The sequence below is a fragment of the Bufo gargarizans genome, chromosome 5 (genome assembly GCF_014858855.1).
Source record: "Bufo gargarizans isolate SCDJY-AF-19 chromosome 5, ASM1485885v1, whole genome shotgun sequence".
In the NCBI taxonomy this organism is placed as follows: Eukaryota; Metazoa; Chordata; class Amphibia; order Anura; family Bufonidae; genus Bufo; species Bufo gargarizans.
In genome coordinates, this window is record NC_058084.1 from 359,092,422 (window position 1) to 359,116,649 (window position 24,228).

The following is a 24,228-nucleotide window of genomic DNA, read 5'->3' on the forward strand; positions in this document are numbered from 1 at the left end:
CCCTTTGTCCTGAGAGATAATTGGATTGGTCTCGGTTGTCTCCGGGACAGAGAGGAGGAAACCATGATGCATTGTGGGGATGTGTTGTATCTGTCCTGTATTTGCAACAACTAATAAAAACCAGGCTGGGTGTGCCAGCACTTCAGACCACTGCTTGACCCTGAACACGAAGCCTTGTCTCATTATTGGGGGGATTCCCTGTATGCTGTTGGAGACTGATTGCCAGGAGTGTAAGCTGACTGATACGCTTTTCCTGTTCGTCTGCTGGCAGCTACTTGCGAGGTTCCAGTTTGGAGTGCTATTTTGTATCCAGTTCGGGAGGTTGGTGTTCTGCAGTAGCTGTGCCTGTCTCTCGGAAAGGGGCATATCGCCTAAATGGATTTTAACCCCTTGTCTGCTGAAACGGTCCGTTACATTGGTGGCAAGCAGCGGGATCATTCCTACAGCCAGAAGGACAGCTACAGGAGACACCATTTCTGTGGATTCTACAATTTAAGGGCAACGCATGTCTCAGTACAGCGACCCTAAAAGCACCAGGATGGAACCAGCAGTGGAGTACAGATACTCATTGGAGGAATTTGACCGTATGATGTGGTTGCGGCTGAACTTCTTCGGACCCAATCCAGCTGAGAAATACGTGAAGTTCGTGAGGAGTCTAGTGTCTAAGAACCTACTATACCGGGCAGAAGGTGACGGTCAGCTGCCACGTTGGGTGGACCTCCATCGGAAGTTACAGTTGCGGGACAGTGGGAGCCCAGTCTCCATTCCCCAGCGGCAGTGTGAAGTGCAGGGAGGGGAGAGCAGCGGCCTTCCTCCCCAGCGGCAGGCTGAGTTACAGGGGGCAGAGGTAGTTGTTCCTGCCCCCCAGCAGCAGAGTGATATGCCGGGAAGGCAGTGTGAAGTGCAGGGAGAGGTGAGCAGCGGCCTCCCTCCCCAGCGGCAGGCTGAGTTACAGGGGGCAGAGGTAGTTGTTCCTGCCCCCCAGCAGCAGAGTGATATGCCGGGAAGGCAGTGTGAAGTGCAGGGAGAGGAGAGCAACGTCCTACCTCCCCAGCGGCAAGCTGAGTTACAGGGGGCAGAGGTAGTTGTTCCAGCCCCCCAGCAGCAGCATGATTTTTTGGGAATTGGGAGCCCAGTCTCCATTCCCCAGCGGCAGGCGGAGTTACAGGGGGCAGAGACAGTCGGTCCTGTCCCCCAGCGGCAGAGTGTCCTACAGGGAATAGAGAGCCCAGTCTCCTTTCCCCAGCAGCAGGACACTGTATTGGGAGCGGAGGCGGTCGGTCGCCCTCCCCAGCGGCTGGAAGTATGTATGGGAGAGGAGCACGTTACCCCCTCTTCCCAGCAGCAGCTTAACGCACCAGGGGGAGACAGTAAGCCCCACAACAGTGCAGATGGGACTGTGGTCTCTGCACTTACAGCACAGGGGGTAGGGACAGTCGGTCCTGTCCCCCAGCAACAGGGCTGTTTAGCCAAAGGGGAGACAGTCGGTTTCCCCCTCCAACAGCCAGACTCCAACCAGGCTTCTTCCGTGGTAACGCTGGCACCAGGGCAGAGTACCGCTGATCCCTGCCCACAAAGCAACCTCCACTCCAAGCCAGGGAGCAACTCAGAGACCGGGAGTACCAGCTGCAAATATAATCTTGGTGGATTCACTGGACAGAGACAGGCTACGAAATTCAGCAGGTCCAGTATTGGGTTGTGGGTGGCCTGCCAGACTAACTCAGGTACCGACCGGCATGAGGTCAGGAATCTGGTTAGTCTTCCCTGGGGGGGGGGGAGATGTGTGGCGAAACCAACCTCGCCACGGTGTTTTGGAGGGGGCTGTTTACCAGCCTCCTGCCCTGGGATTATGGTCCCTTAAGTTATTGGGTCTTAAGGCACTTGGGACAGAGCCCTCTGTCCCTGGATTGCATCCTCTGCCTTACTTGCTTGGATGAAGCACATGGTGAGAACAATAGATAGCGGCCATTGTAACTCACAGACACTGTTCTGACTTTCCAACACGGTGCTATCTTGCCTGTATTTGGTGCACAGAGACATCATTCAGTAGTTTGAAACTACCAACAGGGGACACATTTATTAGTGACTATTTTCTGTATAACTTGTATATTTTCAGTGTAACTGGCATAAAACTGCATCTTCCAAACTACTGAACGGATGTGGGTGAATTTTGGATATGTGGTTCACCCAGATCCCCCGGTTCCGAGGATATATTGGTTATGGGGTTATTGCATGTTTTGGGGTTCCTGTGATATGTTTTATAAAACTGTATTTCTCTGCCTTTGATAATTATATTCGCCCTTGTGTTCAAATAATCATCATCGGCAGAGAGGAGGATTTTGTGTGGGTGTGTTTCTATTGTCCCATTGTCCCATTGTGTGTTTAAATGGTGATGTCTGTCCTGTTGTCTCCACATGTGTATTGGCGACCTCCCCTTTGTCCTGAGAGATAATTGGATTGGTCTCGGTTGTCTCCGGGACAGAGAGGAGGAAACCATGATGCATTGTGGGGATGTGTTGTATCTGTCCTGTATTTGCAACAACTAATAAAAACCAGGCTGGGTGTGCCAGCACTTCAGACCACTGCTTGACCCTGAACACGAAGCCTTGTCTCGTTATTGGGGGGATTCCCTGTATGCTGTTGGAGACTGATTGCCAGGAGTGTAAGCTGACTGATACGCTTTTCCTGTTCGTCTGCTGGCAGCTACTTGCGAGGTTCCAGTTTGGAGTGCTATTTTGTATCCAGTTCGGGAGGTTGGTGTTCTGCAGTAGCTGTGCCTGTCTCTCGAAAGGGGCATATCGCCTAAATGGATTTTAACCCCTTGTCTGCTGAAACGGTCCGTTACATTGGTGGCAAGCAGCGGGATCATTCCTACAGCCAGAAGGACAGCTACAGGAGACACCATTTCTGTGGATTCTACAATTTAAGGGCAACGCATGTCTCAGTACAGCGACCCTAAAAGCACCAGGATGGAACCAGCAGTGGAGTACAGATACTCATTGGAGGAATTTGACCGTATGATGTGGTTGCGGCTGAACTTCTTCGGACCCAATCCAGCTGAGAAATACGTGAAGTTCGTGAGGAGTCTAGTGTCTAAGAACCTACTATACCGGGCAGAAGGTGACGGTCAGCTGCCACGTTGGGTGGACCTCCATCGGAAGTTACAGTTGCGGGACAGTGGGAGCCCAGTCTCCATTCCCCAGCGGCAGTGTGAAGTGCAGGGAGGGGAGAGCAGCGGCCTTCCTCCCCAGCGGCAGGCTGAGTTACAGGGGGCAGAGGTAGTTGTTCCTGCCCCCCAGCAGCAGAGTGATATGCCGGGAAGGCAGTGTGAAGTGCAGGGAGAGGTGAGCAGCGGCCTCCCTCCCCAGCGGCAGGCTGAGTTACAGGGGGCAGAGGTAGTTGTTCCTGCCCCCCAGCAGCAGAGTGATATGCCGGGAAGGCAGTGTGAAGTGCAGGGAGAGGAGAGCAACGTCCTACCTCCCCAGCGGCAAGCTGAGTTACAGGGGGCAGAGGTAGTTGTTCCAGCCCCCCAGCAGCAGCATGATTTTTTGGGAATTGGGAGCCCAGTCTCCATTCCCCAGCGGCAGGCGGAGTTACAGGGGGCAGAGACAGTCGGTCCTGTCCCCCAGCGGCAGAGTGTCCTACAGGGAATAGAGAGCCCAGTCTCCTTTCCCCAGCAGCAGGACACTGTATTGGGAGCGGAGGCGGTCGGTCGCCCTCCCCAGCGGCTGGAAGTATGTATGGGAGAGGAGCACGTTACCCCCTCTTCCCAGCAGCAGCTTAACGCACCAGGGGGAGACAGTAAGCCCCACAACAGTGCAGATGGGACTGTGGTCTCTGCACTTACAGCACAGGGGGTAGGGACAGTCGGTCCTGTCCCCCAGCAACAGGGCTGTTTAGCCAAAGGGGAGACAGTCGGTTTTCCCCTCCAACAGCCAGACTTCAACCAGGCTTCTTCCGTGGTAACGCTGGCACCAGGGCAGAGTACCGCTGATCCCTGCCCACAAAGCAACCTCCACTCCAAGCCAGGGAGCAACTCAGAGACCGGGAGTACCAGCTGCAAATATAATCTTGGTGGATTCACTGGACAGAGACAGGCTACGAAATTCAGCAGGTCCAGTATTGGGTTGTGGGTGGCCTGCCAGACTAACTCAGGTACCGACCGGCATGAGGTCAGGAATCTGGTTAGTCTTCCCTGGGGGGGGGGAGATGTGTGGCGAAACCAACCTCGCCACGGTGTTTTGGAGGGGGCTGTTTACCAGCCTCCTGCCCTGGGATTATGGTCCCTTAAGTTATTGGGTCTTAAGGCACTTGGGACAGAGCCCTCTGTCCCTGGATTGCATCCTCTGCCTTACTTGCTTGGATGAAGCACATGGTGAGAACAATAGATAGCGGCCATTGTAACTCACAGACACTGTTCTGACTTTCCAACACAGTGCTATCTTGCCTGTATTTGGTGCACAGAGACATCATTCAGTAGTTTGAAACTACCAACAGGGGACACATTTATTAGTGACTATTTTCTGTATAACTTGTATATTTTCAGTGTAACTGGCATAAAACTGCATCTTCCAAACTACTGAACGGATGTGGGTGAATTTTGGATATGTGGTTCACCCAGATCCCCCGGTTCCGAGGATATATTGGTTATGGGGTTATTGCATGTTTTGGGGTTCCTGTGATATGTTTTATAAAACTGTATTTCTCTGCCTTTGATAATTATATTCGCCCTTGTGTTCAAATAATCATCATCGGCAGAGAGGAGGATTTTGTGTGGGTGTGTTTCTATTGTCCCATTGTCCCATTGTGTGTTTAAATGGTGATGTCTGTCCTGTTGTCTCCACATGTGTATTGGCGACCTCCCCTTTGTCCTGAGAGATAATTGGATTGGTCTCGGTTGTCTCCGGGACAGAGAGGAGGAAACCATGATGCATTGTGGGGATGTGTTGTATCTGTCCTGTATTTGCAACAACTAATAAAAACCAGGCTGGGTGTGCCAGCACTTCAGACCACTGCTTGACCCTGAACACGAAGCCTTGTCTCGTTATTGGGGGGATTCCCTGTATGCTGTTGGAGACTGATTGCCAGGAGTGTAAGCTGACTGATACGCTTTTCCTGTTCGTCTGCTGGCAGCTACTTGCGAGGTTCCAGTTTGGAGTGCTATTTTGTATCCAGTTCGGGAGGTTGGTGTTCTGCAGTAGCTGTGCCTGTCTCTCGAAAAGGGGCATATCGCCTAAATGGATTTTAACCCCTTGTCTGCTGAAACGGTCCGTTACATTGGTGGCAAGCAGCGGGATCATTCCTACAGCCAGAAGGACAGCTACAGGAGACACCATTTCTGTGGATTCTACAATTTAAGGGCAACGCATGTCTCAGTACAGCGACCCTAAAAGCACCAGGATGGAACCAGCAGTGGAGTACAGATACTCATTGGAGGAATTTGACCGTATGATGTGGTTGCGGCTGAACTTCTTCGGACCCAATCCAGCTGAGAAATACGTGAAGTTCGTGAGGAGTCTAGTGTCTAAGACCCTACTATACCGGGCAGAAGGTGACGGTCAGCTGCCACGTTGGGTGGACCTCCATCGGAAGTTACGGTTGCGGGACAGTGGGAGCCCAGTCTCCATTCCCCAGCGGCAGTGTGAAGTGCAGGGAGGGGAGAGCAGCGGCCTTCCTCCCCAGCGGCAGGCTGAGTTACAGGGGGCAGAGGTAGTTGTTCCTGCCCCCCAGCAGCAGAGTGATATGCCGGGAAGGCAGTGTGAAGTGCAGGGAGAGGTAGAGCAGCGGCCTCCCTCCCCAGCGGCAGGCTGAGTTACAGGGGGCAGAGGTAGTTGTTCCTGCCCCCCAGCAGCAGAGTGATATGCCGGGAAGGCAGTGTGAAGTGCAGGGAGAGGAGAGCAACGTCCTACCTCCCCAGCGGCAAGCTGAGTTACAGGGGGCAGAGGTAGTTGTTCCTGCCCCCCAGCAGCAGCATGATTTTTTGGGAATTGGGAGCCCAGTCTCCATTCCCCAGCGGCAGGCGGAGTTACAGGGGGCAGAGACAGTCGGTCCTGTCCCCCAGCGGCAGAGTGTCCTACAGGGAATAGAGAGCCCAGTCTCCTTTCCCCAGCAGCAGGACACTCTATTGGGAGCGGAGGCGGTCGGTCGCCCTCCCCAGCGGCTGGAAGTATGTATGGGAGAGGAGCACGTTACCCCCTCTTCCCAGCAGCAGCTTAACGCACCAGGGGGAGACAGTAAGCCCCACAACAGTGCAGATGGGACTGTGGTCTCTGCACTTACAGCACAGGGGGTAGGGACAGTCGGTCCTGTCCCCCAGCAACAGGGCTGTTTAGCCAAAGGGGAGACAGTCGGTTTTCCCCCTCCAACAGCCAGACTCCAACCAGGCTTCTTCCGTGGTAACGCTGGCACCAGGGCAGAGTACCGCTGATCCCTGCCCACAAAGCAACCTCCACTCCAAGCCAGGGAGCAACTCAGAGACCGGGAGTACCAGCTGCAAATATAATCTTGGTGGATTCACTGGACAGAGACAGGCTACGAAATTCAGCAGGTCCAGTATTGGGTTGTGGGTGGCCTGCCAGACTAACTCAGGTACCGACCGGCGTGAGGTCAGGAATCTGGTTAGTCTTCCCTGGGGGGGGGAGATGTGTGGCGAAACCAACCTCGCCACGGTGTTTTGGAGGGGGCTGTTTACCAGCCTCCTGCCCTGGGATTATGGTCCCTTAAGTTATTGGGTCGTAAGGCACTTGGGACAGAGCCCTCTGTCCCTGGATTGCATCCTCTGCCTTACTTGCTTGGATGAAGCACATGGTGAGAACAATAGATAGCGGCCATTGTAACTCACAGACACTGTTCTGACTTTCCAACACGGTGCTATCTTGCCTGTATTTGGTGCACAGAGACATCATTCAGTAGTTTGAAACTACCAACAGGGGACACATTTATTAGTGACTATTTTCTGTATAACTTGTATATTTTCAGTGTAACTGGCATAAAACTGCATCTTCCAAACTACTGAACGGATGTGGGTGAATTTTGGATATGTGGTTCACCCAGATCCCCCGGTTCCGAGGATATATTGGTTATGGGGTTATTGCATGTTTTGGGGTTCCTGTGATATGTTTTATAAAACTGTATTTCTCTGCCTTTGATAATTATATTCGCCCTTGTGTTCAAATAATCATCATCGGCAGAGAGGAGGATTTTGTGTGGGTGTGTTTCTATTGTCCCATTGTCCCATTGTGTGTTTAAATGGTGATGTCTGTCCTGTTGTCTCCACATGTGTATTGGCGACCTCCCCTTTGTCCTGAGAGATAATTGGATTGGTCTCGGTTGTCTCCGGGACAGAGAGGAGGAAACCATGATGCATTGTGGGGATGTGTTGTATCTGTCCTGTATTTGCAACAACTAATAAAAACCAGGCTGGGTGTGCCAGCACTTCAGACCACTGCTTGACCCTGAACACGGAGCCTTGTCTCGTTATTGGGGGGATTCCCTGTATGCTGTTGGAGACTGATTGCCAGGAGTGTAAGCTGACTGATACGCTTTTCCTGTTCGTCTGCTGGCAGCTACTTGCGAGGTTCCAGTTTGGAGTGCTATTTTGTATCCAGTTCGGGAGGTTGGTGTTCTGCAATAGCTGTGCCTGTCTCTCGGAAAGGGGCATATCGCCTAAACGGATTTTAACCCCTTGTCTGCTGAAACGGTCCGTTACACCCCGCTACAAAGAGAACTTCTCATCGCTCATTCCTCTGGTGGAGAGGATAAGCAAAACGATGCAATACAAGAAGGTCCTTGTTGGTAAATTGCTCCAAACATTTCTATCTGACAATGCTGGCAGCAGAGTCCGTAGTTTCTTGGGCAACCAAGGAGGGGAGACAAGGGGAACACACAGAAGTTCCAACAGAGGCACGGCAACACTCTCCAAATCCTGGGACAGTTTCATGACACTCTGCCAGCACCCTTACCATGAGGAAATTTTTTTGGAACATGGTGAAAGAGTACATAGCAGATCGTGTCAGCGTCCTCAATGATTTCTCAGTGCCTTACAACTACTGGATGTCCAAGCTGGACACGTGGCACGAACTGGCGCTCTATGTTTTGGAGGTACTGGCCTGCCCTGCCACCAACGTTTTAGTCTGAGCTGGTATTTAGTGCTGCTGGTGGCATTATAACAGATAAGCGTATCCGCCTGTCAACTGAAAATGCTGACAGGTTGGATTGCCCCTGACTTCTCGACTCCACCAGAGGAAAACGGTTGAACATAAAGGCACTTTAAATGTGTTGTTTATAATGTACTGAATACACTGTATTCCCATGTACCCCTTCCCCCACAAAAAAGGGTATATGGTTTAATCTTCCTTTTCTCATCTTCCTCCTCCTCCTCTTTCATCACATCAACATGCTTATTCGTCGCATATAATGCCCTCGCATATATGCCCTTGCGTCTAATGTTTTACAGGGTCAGCTCACCGGCAGGCCCTCGCATATAATTTCTTTGAGGGTCATCTCACCAGCAGGCCCTCAACTACAATGTTTTACAGGGTCCATTCACCTGCAGGCCCATGCATATAATTTTTTACAGGGTCAGCTCACCTGCAGGCCCTGGCATATAATTTTTTAGAGGGCCTGCTCGCCAGCAGGCCCTCACCTATAATCTTTTACAGGGTCAGCACACCTGCATGCCCACGCATATAATGTTTTATAGGGTCAGCTCACCTGCAGGCCCTCGCATATAATGTTTTACAGGTTCACCTAACCTGCAGGCCATCGCATTTAATTTTTTAGAGGGTCACCTCGCCAGCAGGCCCTCACCTATAATCATTTATAGTGTCATCTCACCTGCCAGCCCATGCATATAATGTTTTACAGGGTCAGCTAACCTGCAGGCCCTCGAATTTAATTTTTTAGAGGGTCAGCTCACCAGCAGGCCCCCACCTACATTCTTTTATATAGTCAGCTCACCTGCAGGCCAACACATATAATGCTTTATAGGGTCAGCTCAACTGCAGGGCCTCGCATATAATTTTTTAGATGGTCAACTCACCAGCAGACCCTTATCTACAAGTCCAGTATCACTATCCAAGAGTCTGTTCAACACAATCCTCACCGCTGGGGGTCGCGTAACTAGTTATCACGGAGGAGTCTCGTTCGATATCGGAATTAACCAGACAAATCGCTCCACCAACTAAGAGCGTTCATGCACCACCACCCACAGAATCAAGAAAATGTTATCAATCTGTCAATTCTTTCCTTGTCCGGGCTAGGTGAGGTTTCCCGTGTTGAGTCAAATTAAACCGCAGGCTCCACTCCTGGTGGTGTTCTGCCATGAATTCATTTAAGTTTCAGCTTCAACCATACTCCTCCGGAACCTAAAGACTTTGGTTCCCCGGAAGCTGCTGGGCGGTTCATGGGAATAATGCTGCTGGATCGCCGGTCGGAATCGTTTATGGTTGGAACTACGAAGGTATCTGATTGTCTTCAAACCTCCGACTTTCGTTTTTGATTAATGAGAATATTCTTGGCAAATGCTTTCACTTTGGTTCTTCTTGCGCCGGTCCAAGAATTTCACCTCTAGTAGTGCAATATGGATGCCCCAGGCCGTCCCTCTTAATCATCGCCCCAGTTTCTAAAACTAACAAAATAGAACCGGAGTCCTATTCCATTATTCCTAGCTGAAGTATACATGCGACCCGGGCCTGCTTTGAACACTGTACATTTTTTCAATGGTCAGCTAAGCAGCAGGCACTCTCCCATCATTTTTTTAATGGTCAGCTCAGCAGCAGACCCTCGCCCATAATGTTTTAGAGAATTACTTCGTCATGAAGCGCATTTTTTGTAAGTAGCAGGTGCAATGACAGGGAGCTGCAATAGCACCGTCATTGTACCCCTCAGATGCCACATTCATACATGATCGCGACATCCGAGTTCAAAAACAGTGTAAAATTAACAGTAAAAAAACAATTACAACAAACTTACCGCCTCCATTTACTTGCGACGGGCTGGCCCCGCTATCTTGCCTGAAGTTCTAGGCTGAAATCCTATGCGTCAAGAGATTACATCATCACGCCGGCTGGTATGACTTGATGATGTAATCTCGTGCCGCACGGAATTTCGGTCAAGATCTTCAAGAAAGATGGAGGCTGGTGGCCCATCGCAAGCAAATGGAGGTAATAAGTTAGAATTTTTTTCCTTTTTTATACTATTTCAGGATAAATCGTTTCGCTGACACGAAACACGATGAAATTCGGTGAATCGAATTTATCCTTAAATTCAGATCGAATTCGTGGGATTCGATTTGCTCATCTCTAGTTAGCAGAAATGGCCATGGCCTAAGTTTTGATATCACACACCAAAATTGCCAACTAATAGGTGGTATTAGAGATGAGCAAATTGAATCAGACGAAGTGGAATTCGATCCGAATTTCAGGAAAAATTAGATTTGCAACAAATATGAATTTACTTGCGCTTTGTGGTAACGAGTCACAATTTTTCCTAAAATGGCGGCTACAATGGCAGCTACATGTGTGAGGATATGGAGCAAGGAACTCTGGAAAGGCGGGCTGACCCCATAGTGCCATGCATGCAGCCAATCAGCAGCCAGCCAGTCCTGTGATGTCACAGCCCTATAAATACGGCGGCCATCTTAGAGTCAGACATTTAACAGCGTTCTGACTACAGGGACAGACCTGAGAAGGTGCTAGGGACAGCAACAGGAAAAATCTAATTGTGAAAAAAAAACAATTTATAAGTGCAGGGAAAGTTATGACTAAGGACTAAGTGTCTGAAACGCATACACTGGTGTTGGAGTGTAAGGATTTGTCTACATGCCACAATTTTGTTACCACAAATAAAGAAATAAGCAACACAACTACATTGGAGTGCTGGAACTGCATTTATTGTTAAAGGATAGGGAGGAATCATTTCAAGCATCTTAGTGCAGGGAGAGACGTCAGAAGGTGCTAGGGACATTGCCAAAAAAGATATTTACAAGTGCAGGGAAAGGTTGGGGAGGAATCATTTCACAGCATCTTAGTGCAGGGAGAGACATCTGAAGTCGCTAGGGACAGTGCTAGAAAAACCTCATTGTGGGAAAAAAACGATTTACAAGTGCAGGGAAACATTATTTGGGTATCAAAATAGCATTATACAGTTCTGGCATTCCAGCAATTTGTTCTTGTTATTGGGGTGCAAGTGCTGTGTTGAAAAGCCTTTAGTGGCTTATATCTGTGAAAAAAAAAAATATGCGTACACTGGTGTTGAAGTGTAAGGATTTGTCTACATGCCACAATTTTGTTACCACAAATAAAGAAATAAGCAACACAACAACTACATTGGAGTGCTGGAAAAAAAACATAACCTGCTACCTCTGCACCCCCTATAGCTACGCCCCTGGTTCTCAATCTAACCTTGGGAGCTTGGGATCTGATCCTTAATTGAGTCAGCAGTCCATTTTAGTATCTCAAGATGAATTTATCACAGAATTCAGAGTGAATGTTATTTTGGGAACGAGGGAAGAAAAAAGAAGAGAGAAGGCATTTTTCTCTGAAAAGATGGGCTTCTGTGTTTAATTGATGGAATTTTTAATTTTCTTCATTGGCAATTCCTTCTTTAGATCTTGAGAGAGCATGCTAGAGACCATACTGTGCATGTGCGAGATCTCAAGAAGGAATCATGCATGAAGGAAATAATAAAAATCATCAATCAAGTGCAAAGCAGTGGGAATTGGGTGTGGTAAACTTGACTTCAAGCGTGAAAGCAGCTTCCCCCTTTACTTCAAGATCCTCGTTTGCATATAGCCTGCAACAGAAAAAAGTTGATTTGCAGTGATTATTAGAAACCACATGACATTAGCTGTAAGGTACTGCATGCGGTTTGGTGACCATTTTGGTGCTGACAGGTTCCCCTTAATGACCAAATTATGTTCCATTTATAAAATATTAGTAATAGAGGTGAGCAAATTTCATATGTTGAAATTTGTTCACACTTCGTTTACTGGTAAAAGGTGAATTACATTATGAATTCTGTTACCACGGACCATAATTCTATGATGGAATGCATAACGAAATGCCTTTAGAGGCATTCCATTATTCATTCTGTCATAATAGAAGTCTATGGGCTGCATAACTGATCAGTCCCGCTTCCGTTATGCAGGGGAGTTTTCTCCTGCATAACGGAAACGGGACAGATCTGTTATGCAGCCCATAGACTTCTATTATGACTGAATTAATAATAGAATACCTCTAAAGGCATTTCGTTATGCATTCCGTCATAAAATTGTGTTATGATCCGTGGTAACAGAATCCTTAACGCAATTCACTTTTTACCAGTAAACAAAGTGAGAACGAATTTCATAATCTGAAATTTGCTCATCTCTAATCAGTAACCTAAAAAAAGTAAGTTGGGCTCTTAAAGAACTTTGTTTTAAAGACTACAGTCGTGGCCAAAAGTTTTGAGAATGACACAAATATTAGTTTTCACAAAGTTTGCTGCTAAACTGCTTTTAGATCTTTGTTTCAGTTGTTTCTGTGATGTAGTGAAATATAATTACATGCACTTCATACGTTTCAAAGGCTTTTATCGACAATTACATGACATTTTTGCAAAGAGTCAATATTTGCAGTGTTGGCCCTTCTTTTTCAGGACCTCTGCAATTCGACTGGGCATGCTCTCAATCAACTTCTGGGCCAAATCTTTGTTTCAGTTGTTTCTGTGATGTAGTGAAATATAATTACATGCACTTCATACGTTTCAAAGGCTTTTATCGACAATTACATGACATTTTTGCAAAGAGTCAGTATTTGCAGTGTTGGCCCTTCTTTTTCAGGACCTCTGCAACTCGACTGGGCATGCTCTCAATCAACTTCTGGGCCAATTCCTGACTGATAGCAACCCATTCTTTCATAATCACTCCTTGGAGTTTGTCAGAATTAGTGGGTTTTTGTTTGTCCACCCACCTCTTGAGGATTGACCACAAGTTTTTAATGGGATTAAGATCTGGGGAGTTTCCAGGCTATGGACCCAAAATGTCAACGTTTTGGTCCCCGAGCCACTTAGTTATCACGTTTGCCACGGTGCTCCATCATGCTGGAAAATGCATTGTTCTTCACCAAACTGTTGTTGGATTGTTGAAAGAAGTTGCTGTTGGAGGGTGTTTTGGTACCATTCTTTATTCATGGCTGTGTTTTTGGGCAAAATTGTGCGTGAGCCCACTCCCTTGGATGAGAAGCAACCCCACACATGAATGGTCTCAGGATGCTTTACTGTTGGCATGACACAGGACTGATGGTAGCACTCACCTTTTCTTCTCCAGACAAGCCTTTTTCCTGATGGCCCAAACAATCGGAAAGAGGCTTCATCAGAGAATATGACTTTGCCCCAGTCCTCAGCAGTCCATTCACCATATTTTCTGCAGAAGATCAATCTGTCCCTGATGGGTTTTTTTGGAGAGAAGTGGCTTCTTTGCTGCCCTTCTTGACACCAGGCCATCTTCCAAAAGTCTTCTTTTAACAGGTCAAGTCTGCCATTTTAACCCAATCAGCCTGACATGATCATCTCCAGCCTTGTGCTCGTCAACATTCTCACCTTAGTTAACAAGACGATTACTGAAATTATCTCAGCAGGTCCTTTAATGACAGCAATGAAATGCAGTGGAAAGGTTTTTTTGGGATTAAGTTAATTTTCATGGCAAAGAAGGACTATGCAATTCATCTGATCACTCTTCATAACATTCTGGAGTATATGCAAATAGCTATTATAAAAACTTAAGCAGCAACTTTTCCAATTTCCAATATTTATGTAATTCTCAAAACTTTTGGCCACGACTGTAGTCTGATACAGGATATATGTCATTTATCAGCACTACATAACATGACCCAGTTCTTTAGAATTTAATTGCAGCTACTGGATAAAGTAGCATTCGTACGTAACAGCATTACATGGATCATGAGATATAATCCATCTAATATGACAAAGTGAGAAGTTAGGAAATATATGAAATAATCCAACATCTTTAATACATTACATTTGGCATTCCCATATTCTCTGAATGATAACCTCTCATTATGCTTTTTATAACTTAGCAATCGTCTAAACAGATTGACCATTTCAAATGTCATGCCTGTAATTAGAACATTAGAGTATTAAAATAATTGCGGTCTATGAGTTAGTTCCATTTATTTCACACAGTGGCATACTACAGTAGGTGCAGGAAAAAGAAAGGCAAAGACATGTCTTTTTTCAACCATATTAACTATGTAACTATATAACAAAGATTGATTACACTCACATTTAATATTATTGTCTATGATTTTGGTGTCGGTGAGCTTCTAGTCTAAGGAGTCAATAAACCAATCCAATGTCAAAAATGCTAAAAATCAGTGGAAAACGTGAAACTCTGAATTCTGATTATAGAAAACAAAGCAGACTACTGAATATTTAAAAATACAATTAATTCATCTTTTTTATAGATCAAAAATGCAAAGGAATTATATGTTGTAGTAAGTGTCTGAAATTTGCTAGATAGATTTTTTTTATTTATAGTTTCGATCATTAATAAAAATGAATTTGTAGTTTTAAAATATTTTGCAGTGTGTTTTGTTTTCTATAATCAGAGTTCTAGTCTAAAAAGCTAAAAGCTGCAAATCCAATGGCTTCCAATAAAAATCCCAGTCTATGACAGCAAGGATTTTCACTTAAAGCTACTAGGTCCACTGAATAATACGTGTGTTTTTTTTTGTCATACGGAAGTGAGTAATACAGTACTGCATATGTTGCTTTATTTAAATGAAAAATAATTGGCACATTTAATATATTGAATTGTGTCCCTTCATACACAGAACAGTGATGCGGAAAGCAAAAATATTTATGTATTTTATATATCCTAGGCAATGATGTAATTGTGAAAACGTAATAGTCCACAATCTGTGTTCTATATAGCATTGATGCATGCTGATGCAGCTTAAGATTATCTGTCATCAGGGAAAAAATTACATGATCATCTGTCACTTCTACTAGCAGGATTAATGTTAGTGTACCTAGAAGCTTTATGTTTCTATGCTTACATTATAGCACACCCTAAACAGCAGGATATTCTAAATGTGCCTTTTATGTATTGATATGTTTACATATTTTTGAGACTGATAGGATGTGTATATTTCCATTTTACTTAGTCTGGATTACAACTAGGACAATTATGGTCATTCGTATAAAGAGGATCTGTCTGCTCCTGACATGTCTGGTTTAGTAAAAAAAAATTCTGTTCTGCATCAAATTTCAGATCTGGATCATCTTTTCTTAGGGTGCCGTGTTATGCCGTTTTTTCTGTTATTCCTTTTATAAATTTATGAATAAATTGACAACTGGGTGTTACCCTACACAATCTGACATTGTCCAATTAGCCAGACTGTGACATATGACAAGAGAAATAGTAACAAACAGTTTTCAATGCATCAATAAATATTTAAACGGAATAACAAAAGATGTTCTGAAAAATATTTTATAGAGAATTCAAGTGTTTCATAAAACAGACAAGTCAGGGAAGGAGGCAGCTCTTCTTTATGGAAAAACTATGCATCAAGCCTACCTTATTGGGCATAAAATTTACTTGTTTAGTAAATGCAATTTAGTAAATGCAGGGCAGTATAACTAGGCCACAAGTGACCCCATTTTGGAAAGAAGACACCCCAAGGTATTCCGTGAGGGGCACTGCGAGTTCCTAGAATTTTTTTTTTTTTGTCACAAGTTAGCGGAAAATGGTTTTCTTTTCCTCTTTTTTCCTTACAAAGTCTCATATTCCACTAACTTGCGACTAGGGATGAGCGAACTCGAACTGTATAGTTCGGGTTCGTACCGAATTTTGGGGTGTCCGTGACACGGACCCGAACCCGGACATTTTCGTAAAAGTCCGGGTTCGGGTTCGGTGTTCGTCGCTTTCTTCGCGCTTTTGTGACGCTTTCTTGGCGCTTTTTGAAAGGCTGCAAAGCAGCCAATCAACAAGCGTCATACTACTTGCCCCAAGAGGCCATCACAGCCATGCCTACTATTGGCATGGCTGTGATTGGCCAGAGCACCATGTGACCCAGCCTCTATTTAAGCTGGAGTCACATAGCGCCGCCCGTCACTCTGCTCTGATTAGCGTAGGGAGAGGTTGCGGCTGCGACAGTAGGGCGAGATTAGGCAGATTAACTCCTCCAAAGGACTTGATTAACTGATCGATCTGCAGCTGTGGATCATTGAGCTGCTGATCCTCAATTGCTCACTGTTTTTAGGCTGCACAGACCGTTTGTCAGTCTCATTTTTCTGGGGTGATCGGCGGCCATTTTGTGTCTTGTGGTGCGCCAGCACAAGCTGCGACCAAGTGCATTTAACCCTCAATGGTGTGGTTGTTTTTTGGCTAAAGCCTACATCAGGGTGAAGCTGTCACACCAAGTGCATTTAACCAGCAATAGTCTGTTCATTTTTTGGCCATATACAAAATCAGGGGCAAGCTGCGCCTGTCACCAAGTGCATTTAACCCTCAATGGTGTGGTTGTTTTTTGGCTAAAGCCTACATCAGGGTGAAGCTGTCACACCAAGTGCATTTAACCAGCAATAGTCTGTTCATTTTTTGGCCATATACAAAATCAGGGGCAAGCTGCGCCTGTCACCAAGTGCATTTAACCCTCAATGGTGTGGTTGTTTTTTGGCTAAAGCCTACATCAGGGTGAAGCTGTCACACCAAGTGCATTTAACCAGCAATAGTCTGTTCATTTTTTGGCCATATACAAAATCAGGGGCAAGCTGCGCCTGTCACCAAGTGCATTTAACCCTCAATGGTGTGGTTGTTTTTTGGCTAAAGCCTACATCAGGGTGAAGCTGTCACACCAAGTGCATTTAACCAGCAATAGTCTGTTCATTTTTTGGCCATATCCCAGTCTAATTCTGTCACTAAATCCATACCGGTCACCCAGCGCCTAAATACTAGGCCTCAAATTTATATCCAGCTAAATCTGTCCCTAGTGCTGTAGCTGGGCGAGTTATTTAGTGTCCGTTCAAGCACATTTCTTGTTCTGGGTTGAAATACAATTCCCAATTTAGCAATTTCATAATTTAGTGGTTCCTGCTATATCAGAGCTATTTGAAATCTATCCCAAAAAGGGTATATAATATTGAAGGTGCACATTGGGTCATTCAGAATAACTTCACACACACCCGCTACTGTGTATTTCCAAGTCTAATTCTGTCACTAAACCCATACCTGTCACCCAGCGCCTAAATACTAGGCCTCAAATTTAAATCCCTCTAAATCTCTCGTTACCCACCGCTGTACTGTTGTTGCTGGGCAAGATATTTAGTGTCCGTCAAAGCACATTTTTTGTTCTGGGTTGAAGTACAATTCCCAATTTAGCAATTTCATAATTTAGTGGTTTCTGCTATATCAGAGCTATTTGAAATCTATCCCTAAAAGGGTATATAATATTGAAGGTGCACATAGGGTCATTCAGAATAACTTCACACACACGCTTCTGTGCATTTCCAAGTCTAATTCTGTCACTAAATCCATACCGGTGACCCAGCGCCTAAATACTAGGCCTCAAATTTAAATCCCTCTAAATCTCTCGTTACCCACCACTGTACTGTTGTTGCTGGGCAAGATATTTAGTGTCCGTCAAAGCACATTTTTGTTCTGGGTTGAAGTACAATTCCCAATTTAGCAATTTCATAATTTAGTGGTTTCTGCTATATCAGAGCTATTTGAAATCTATCCCTAAAAGGGTATATAATATTGAAGGTGCACATAGGGTCATTCAGAATAACTTCACACACACGCTTCTGTGCATTTCCAAGTCTAATTCTGTCACTAAATCCATACCGGTGACCCAGCGCCTAAATACTAGGCCTCAAATTTAAATCCCTCTAAATCTCTCGTTACCCACCGCTGTACTGTTGTTGCTGGGCAAGATATTTAGTGTCCGTCAAAGCACATTTTTTGTTCTGGGTTGAAGTACAATTCCCAATTTAGCAATTTCATAATTTAGTGGTTTCTGCTATATCAGAGCTATTTGAAATCTATCCCTAAAAGGGTATATAATATTGAAGGTGCACATTGGGTCATTCAGAATAACTTCACACACACGCTTCTGTGCATTTCCAAGTCTAATTCTGTCACTAAATCCATACCGGTGACCCAGCGCCTAAATACTAGGCCTCAAATTTAAATCCCTCTAAATCTCTCGTTACCCACCGCTGTACTGTTGTTGCTGGGCAAGATATTTAGTGTCCGTCAAAGCACATTTTTTGTTCTGGGTTGAAGTACAATTCCCAATTTAGCAATTTCATAATTTAGTGGTTCCTGCTATATCAGAGCTATTTGAAATCTATCCCAAAAAGGGTATATAATATTGAAGGTGCACATTGGGTCATTCAGAATAACTTCACACACACCCGCTACTGTGTATTTCCAAGTCTAATTCTGTCACTAAACCCATACCTGTCACCCAGCGCCTAAATACTAGGCCTCAAATTTAAATCCCTCTAAATCTCTCGTTACCCACCGCTGTACTGTTGTTGCTGGGCAAGATATTTAGTGTCCGTCAAAGCACATTTTTGTTCTGGGTTGAAGTACAATTCCCAATTTAGCAATTTCATAATTTAGTGGTTTCTGCTATATCAGAGCTATTTGAAATCTATCCCTAAAAGGGTATATAATATTGAAGGTGCACATAGGGTCATTCAGAATAACTTCACACACACGCTTCTGTGCATTTCCAAGTCTAATTCTGTCACTAAATCCATACCGGTGACCCAGCGCCTAAATACTAGGCCTCAAATTTAAATCCCTCTAAATCTCTCGTTACCCACCGCTGTACTGTTGTTGCTGGGCAAGATATTTAGTGTCCGTCAAAGCACATTTTTTGTTCTGGGTTGAAGTACAATTCCCAATTTAGCAATTTCATAATTTAGTGGTTTCTGCTATATCAGAGCTATTTGAAATCTATCCCTAAAAGGGTATATAATATTGAAGGTGCACATAGGGTCATTCAGAATAACTTCACACACACGCTTCTGTGCATTTCCAAGTCTAATTCTGTCACTAAATCCATACCGGTGACCCAGCGCCTAAATACTAGGCCTCAAATTTAAATCCCTCTAAATCTCTCGTTACCCACCACTGTACTGTTGTTGCTGGGCAAGATATTTAGTGTCCGTCAAAGCACATTTTTTGTTCTGGGTTGAAGTACAATTCCCAATTTAGCAATTTCATAATTTAGTGGTTCCTGCTATATCAGAGCTATTTGAAATCTATCCCAAAAAGGGTATATAATATTGAAGGTGCACATTGGGTCATTCAGAATAACTTCACACACACCCGCTACTGTGTATTTCCAAGTCTAATTCTGTCACTAAACCCATACCTGTCACCCAGCGCCTAAATACTAGGCCTCAAATTTAAATCCCTCTAAATCTCTCGTTACCCACCGCTGTACTGTTGTTGCTGGGCAAGATATTTAGTGTCCGTCAAAGCACATTTTTTGTTCTGGGTTGAAGTACAATTCCCAATTTAGCAATTTCATAATTTAGTGGTTTCTGCTATATCAGAGCTATTTGAAATCTATCCCTAAAAGGGTATATAATATTGAAGGTGCACATAGGGTCATTCAGAATAACTTCACACACACGCTTCTGTGCATTTCCAAGTCTAATTCTGTCACTAAATCCATACCGGTGACCCAGCGCCTAAATACTAGGCCTCAAATTTAAATCCCTCTAAATCTCTCGTTACCCACCGCTGTACTGTTGTTGCTGGGCAAGATATTTAGTGTCCGTCAAAGCACATTTTTTGTTCTGGGTTGAAGTACAATTCCCAATTTAGCAATTTCATAATTTAGTGGTTCCTGCTATATCAGAGCTATTTGAAATCTATCCCAAAAAGGGTATATAATATTGAAGGTGCACATTGGGTCATTCAGAATAACTTCACACACACCCGCTACTGTGTATTTCCAAGTCTAATTCTGTCACTAAACCCATACCTGTCACCCAGCGCCTAAATACTAGGCCTCAAATTTAAATCCCTCTAAATCTCTCGTTACCCACCGCTGTACTGTTGTTGCTGGGCAAGATATTTAGTGTCCGTCAAAGCACATTTTTTGTTCTGGGTTGAAGTACAATTCCCAATTTAGCAATTTCATAATTTAGTGGTTTCTGCTATATCAGAGCTATTTGAAATCTATCCCTAAAAGGGTATATAATATTGAAGGTGCACATAGGGTCATTCAGAATAACTTCACACACACGCTTCTGTGCATTTCCAAGTCTAATTCTGTCACTAAATCCATACCGGTGACCCAGCGCCTAAATACTAGGCCTCAAATTTAAATCCCTCTAAATCTCTCGTTACCCACCGCTGTACTGTTGTTGCTGGGCAAGATATTTAGTGTCCGTCAAAGCACATTTTTTGTTCTGGGTTGAAGTACAATTCCCAATTTAGCAATTTCATAATTTAGTGGTTTCTGCTATATCAGAGCTATTTGAAATCTATCCCTAAAAGGGTATATAATATTGAAGGTGCACATAGGGTCATTCAGAATAACTTCACACACACGCTTCTGTGCATTTCCAAGTCTAATTCTGTCACTAAATCCATACCGGTGACCCAGCGCCTAAATACTAGGCCTCAAATTTAAATCCCTCTAAATCTCTCGTTACCCACCGCTGTACTGTTGTTGCTGGGCAAGATATTTAGTGTCCGTCAAAGCACATTTTTTGTTCTGGGTTGAAGTACAATTCCCAATTTAGCAATTTCATAATTTAGTGGTTCCTGCTATATCAGAGCTATTTGAAATCTATCCCAAAAAGGGTATATAATATTCAAGGTGCACATTGGGTCATTCAGAATAACTTCACACACACGCTTCTGTGCATTTCCAAGTCTAATTCTGTCACTAAATCCATACCGGTCACCCAGCGCCTAAATACTAGGCCTCAAATTTATATCCCGCTGAATTTGAATACAATACATTGGGCCAAATAATATATTTGTTGTTGTGGTGAACCATAACAATGAGAAAAACATCTAGTAAGGGACGCGGACGTGGACATGGTCGTGGTGGTGTTAGTGGACCCTCTGGTGCTGGGAGAGGACGTGGCCGTTCTGCCACATCCACACGTCCTAGTGTACCAACTACCTCAGGTCCCAGTAGCCGCCAGAATTTACAGCGATATATGGTGGGGCCCAATGCCGTTCTAAGGATGGTAAGGCCTGAGCAGGTACAGGCATTAGTCAATTGGGTGGCCGACAGTGGATCCAGCACGTTCACATTATCTCCCACCCAGTCTTCTGCAGAAAGCGCACAGATGGCGCCTGAAAACCAACCCCATCAGTCTGTCACATCACCCCCATGCATACCAGGGAAACTGTCTCAGCCTCAAGTTATGCAGCAGTCTCTTATGCTGTTTGAAGACTCCGCTGGCAGGGTTTCCCAAGGGCATCCACCTAGCCCTTCCCCAGCGGTGAAAGACATAGAATGCACTGACGCACAACCACTTATGTTTCCTGATGATGAGGACATGGGAATACCACCTCAGCATGTCTCTGATGATGACGAAACACAGGTGCCAACTGCTGCGTCTTTCTGCAGTGTGCAGACTGAACAGGAGGTCAGGGATCAAGACTGGGTGGAAGACGATGCAGGGGACGATGAGGTCCTAGACCCCACATGGAATGAAGGTCGTGCCACTGACTTTCACAGTTCGGAGGAAGAGGCAGTGGTGAGACCGAGCCAACAGCGTAGCAAAAGAGGGAGCAGTGGGCAAAAGCAGAACACCCGCCGCCAAGAGACTCCGCCTGCTACTGACCGCCGCCATCTGGGACCGAGCACCCCAAAGGCAGCTTCAAGGAGTTCCCTGGCATGGCACTTCTTCAAACAATGTGCTGACGACAAGACCCGAGTGGTTTGCACGCTGTGCCATCAGAGCCTGAAGCGAGGCATTAACGTTCTGAACCTGAGCACAACCTGCATGACCAGGCACCTGCATGCAAAGCATGAACTGCAGTGGAGTAAACACCTTAAAACCAAGGAAGTCACTCAGGCTCCCCCTGCTACCTCTTCTGCTGCTGCCGCCTCGGCCTATTCTGCTGCTGCCGCCTCGGCCTCTTCCTCCGCCTCTGGAGGAACGTTGGCACCTGCCGCCCAGCAAACAGGGGATGTACCACCATCACCACCACCACCACCTCCGTCACCAAGCGTCTCAACCATGTCACACGCCAGCGTTCAGCTCTCCATCTCACAAACATTTGATAGAAAGCGTAAATTCCCACCTAGCCACCCTCGATCCCTGGCCCTGAATGCCAGCATTTCTAAACTACTGGCCTATGAAATGCTGTCATTTAGGCTGGTGGACACAGACAGCTTCAAACAGCTCATGTCGCTTGCTGTCCCACAGTATGTTGTTCCCAGCCGGCACTACTTCTCCAAGAGAGCCGTGCCTTCCCTGCACAACCAAGTATCCGATAAAATCAAGTGTGCACTGCGCAACGCCATCTGTAGCAAGGTCCACCTAACCACAGATACGTGGACCAGTAAGCACGGCCAGGGACGCTATATCTCCCTAACTGCACACTGGGTAAATGTAGTGGCAGCTGGGCCCCAGGCGGAGAGCTGTTTGGCGCACGTCCTGCCGCCGCCAAGGATCGCAGGGCAACATTCTTTGCCTCCTGTTGCCACCTCCTCCTTCTCGGCTTCCTCCTCCTCTTCTTCCACCTGCTCATCCAGTCAGCCACACACCTTCACCACCAACTTCAGCACAGCCCGGGGTAAACGTCAGCAGGCCATTCTGAAACTCATATGTTTGGGGGACAGGCCCCACACCGCACAGGAGTTGTGGCGGGGTATTGAACAACAGACCGACGAGTGGTTGCTGCCGGTGAGCCTCAAGCCCGGCCTGGTGGTGTGTGATAATGGGCGAAATCTCGTTGCAGCTCTGGGACTAGCCAATTTGACGCACATCCCTTGCTTGGCGCATGTGCTGAATTTGGTGGTGCAGAAGTTCATTCACAACTACCCCGACATGTCAGAGCTGCTGCATAAAGTGCGGGCCGTCTGTTCGCGCTTCCGGCGTTCACATCCTGCCGCTGCTCGCCTGTCTGCGCTACAGCGTAACTTCGGCCTTCCCGCTCACCGCCTCATATGCGACGTGCCCACCAGGTGGAACTCCACCTTGCACATGCTGGACAGACTGTGCGAGCAGCAGCAGGCCATAGTGGAGTTTCAGCTGCAGCACGCACGGGTCAGTCGCACTACAGAACAGCACCACTTCACCACCAATGACTGGGCCTCCATGCGAGACCTGTGTGCCCTGTTGCGCTGTTTCGAGTACTCCACCAACATGGCCAGTGGCGATGACACCGTTATCAGCGTTACAATACCACTTCTATGTCTCCTTGAGAAAACACTTAGGGCGATGATGGAACAGGAGGTGGCCCAGGAGGAGGAGGAGGAGGATGAGGAAGAGGGGTCATTTTTAGCACTTTCAGGCCAGTCTCTTCGAAGTGACTCAGAGGGAGGTTTTTTGCAACAGCAGAGGCCAGGTACAAATGTGGCCAGCCAGGGCCCACTACTGGAGGACGAGGAGGACGAGGATGAGGAGGAGGTGGAGGAGGATGAGGATGAAGCATGGTCACAGCGGGGTGGCACCCAACGCAGCTCGGGTCCATCACTGGTGCGTGGCTGGGGGGAAAGGCAGGACGATGACGATACGCCTCCCACAGAGGACAGCTTGTCCTTACCCCTGGGCAGCCTGGCACACATGAGCGACTACATGCTGCAGTGCCTGCGCAACGACAGCAGAGTTGCCCACATTTTAACCTGTGCGGACTACTGGGTTGCCACCCTGCTGGATCCACGCTACAAAGACAATGTGCCCACCTTACTTCCTGCACTGGAGCGTGATAGGAAGATGCGCGAGTACAAGCGCACGTTGGTAGACGCGCTACTGAGAGCATTCCCAAATGTCACAGGGGAACAAGTGGAAGCCCAAGGCCAAGGCAGAGGAGGAGCAAGAGGTCGCCAAGGCAGCTGTGTCACGGCCAGCTCCTCTGAGGGCAGGGTTAGCATGGCAGAGATGTGGAAAACTTTTGTCAACACGCCACAGCTAACTGCACCACCACCTGATACGCAACGTGTTAGCAGGAGGCAACATTTCACTAACATGGTGGAACAGTACGTGTGCACACCCCTCCACGTACTGACTGAT

The 24,228-nt window shown here is 46.3% G+C and overlaps 1 protein-coding gene across 1 annotated transcript in view; it reads left to right on the forward strand.

The window, feature by feature from the left end:
- KCNH8 (potassium voltage-gated channel subfamily H member 8) overlaps positions 1-24,228 on the forward strand; it is a 638,835-nt gene that overhangs the window by 122,570 nt on the left and 492,037 nt on the right. The window lies entirely within an intron of this gene.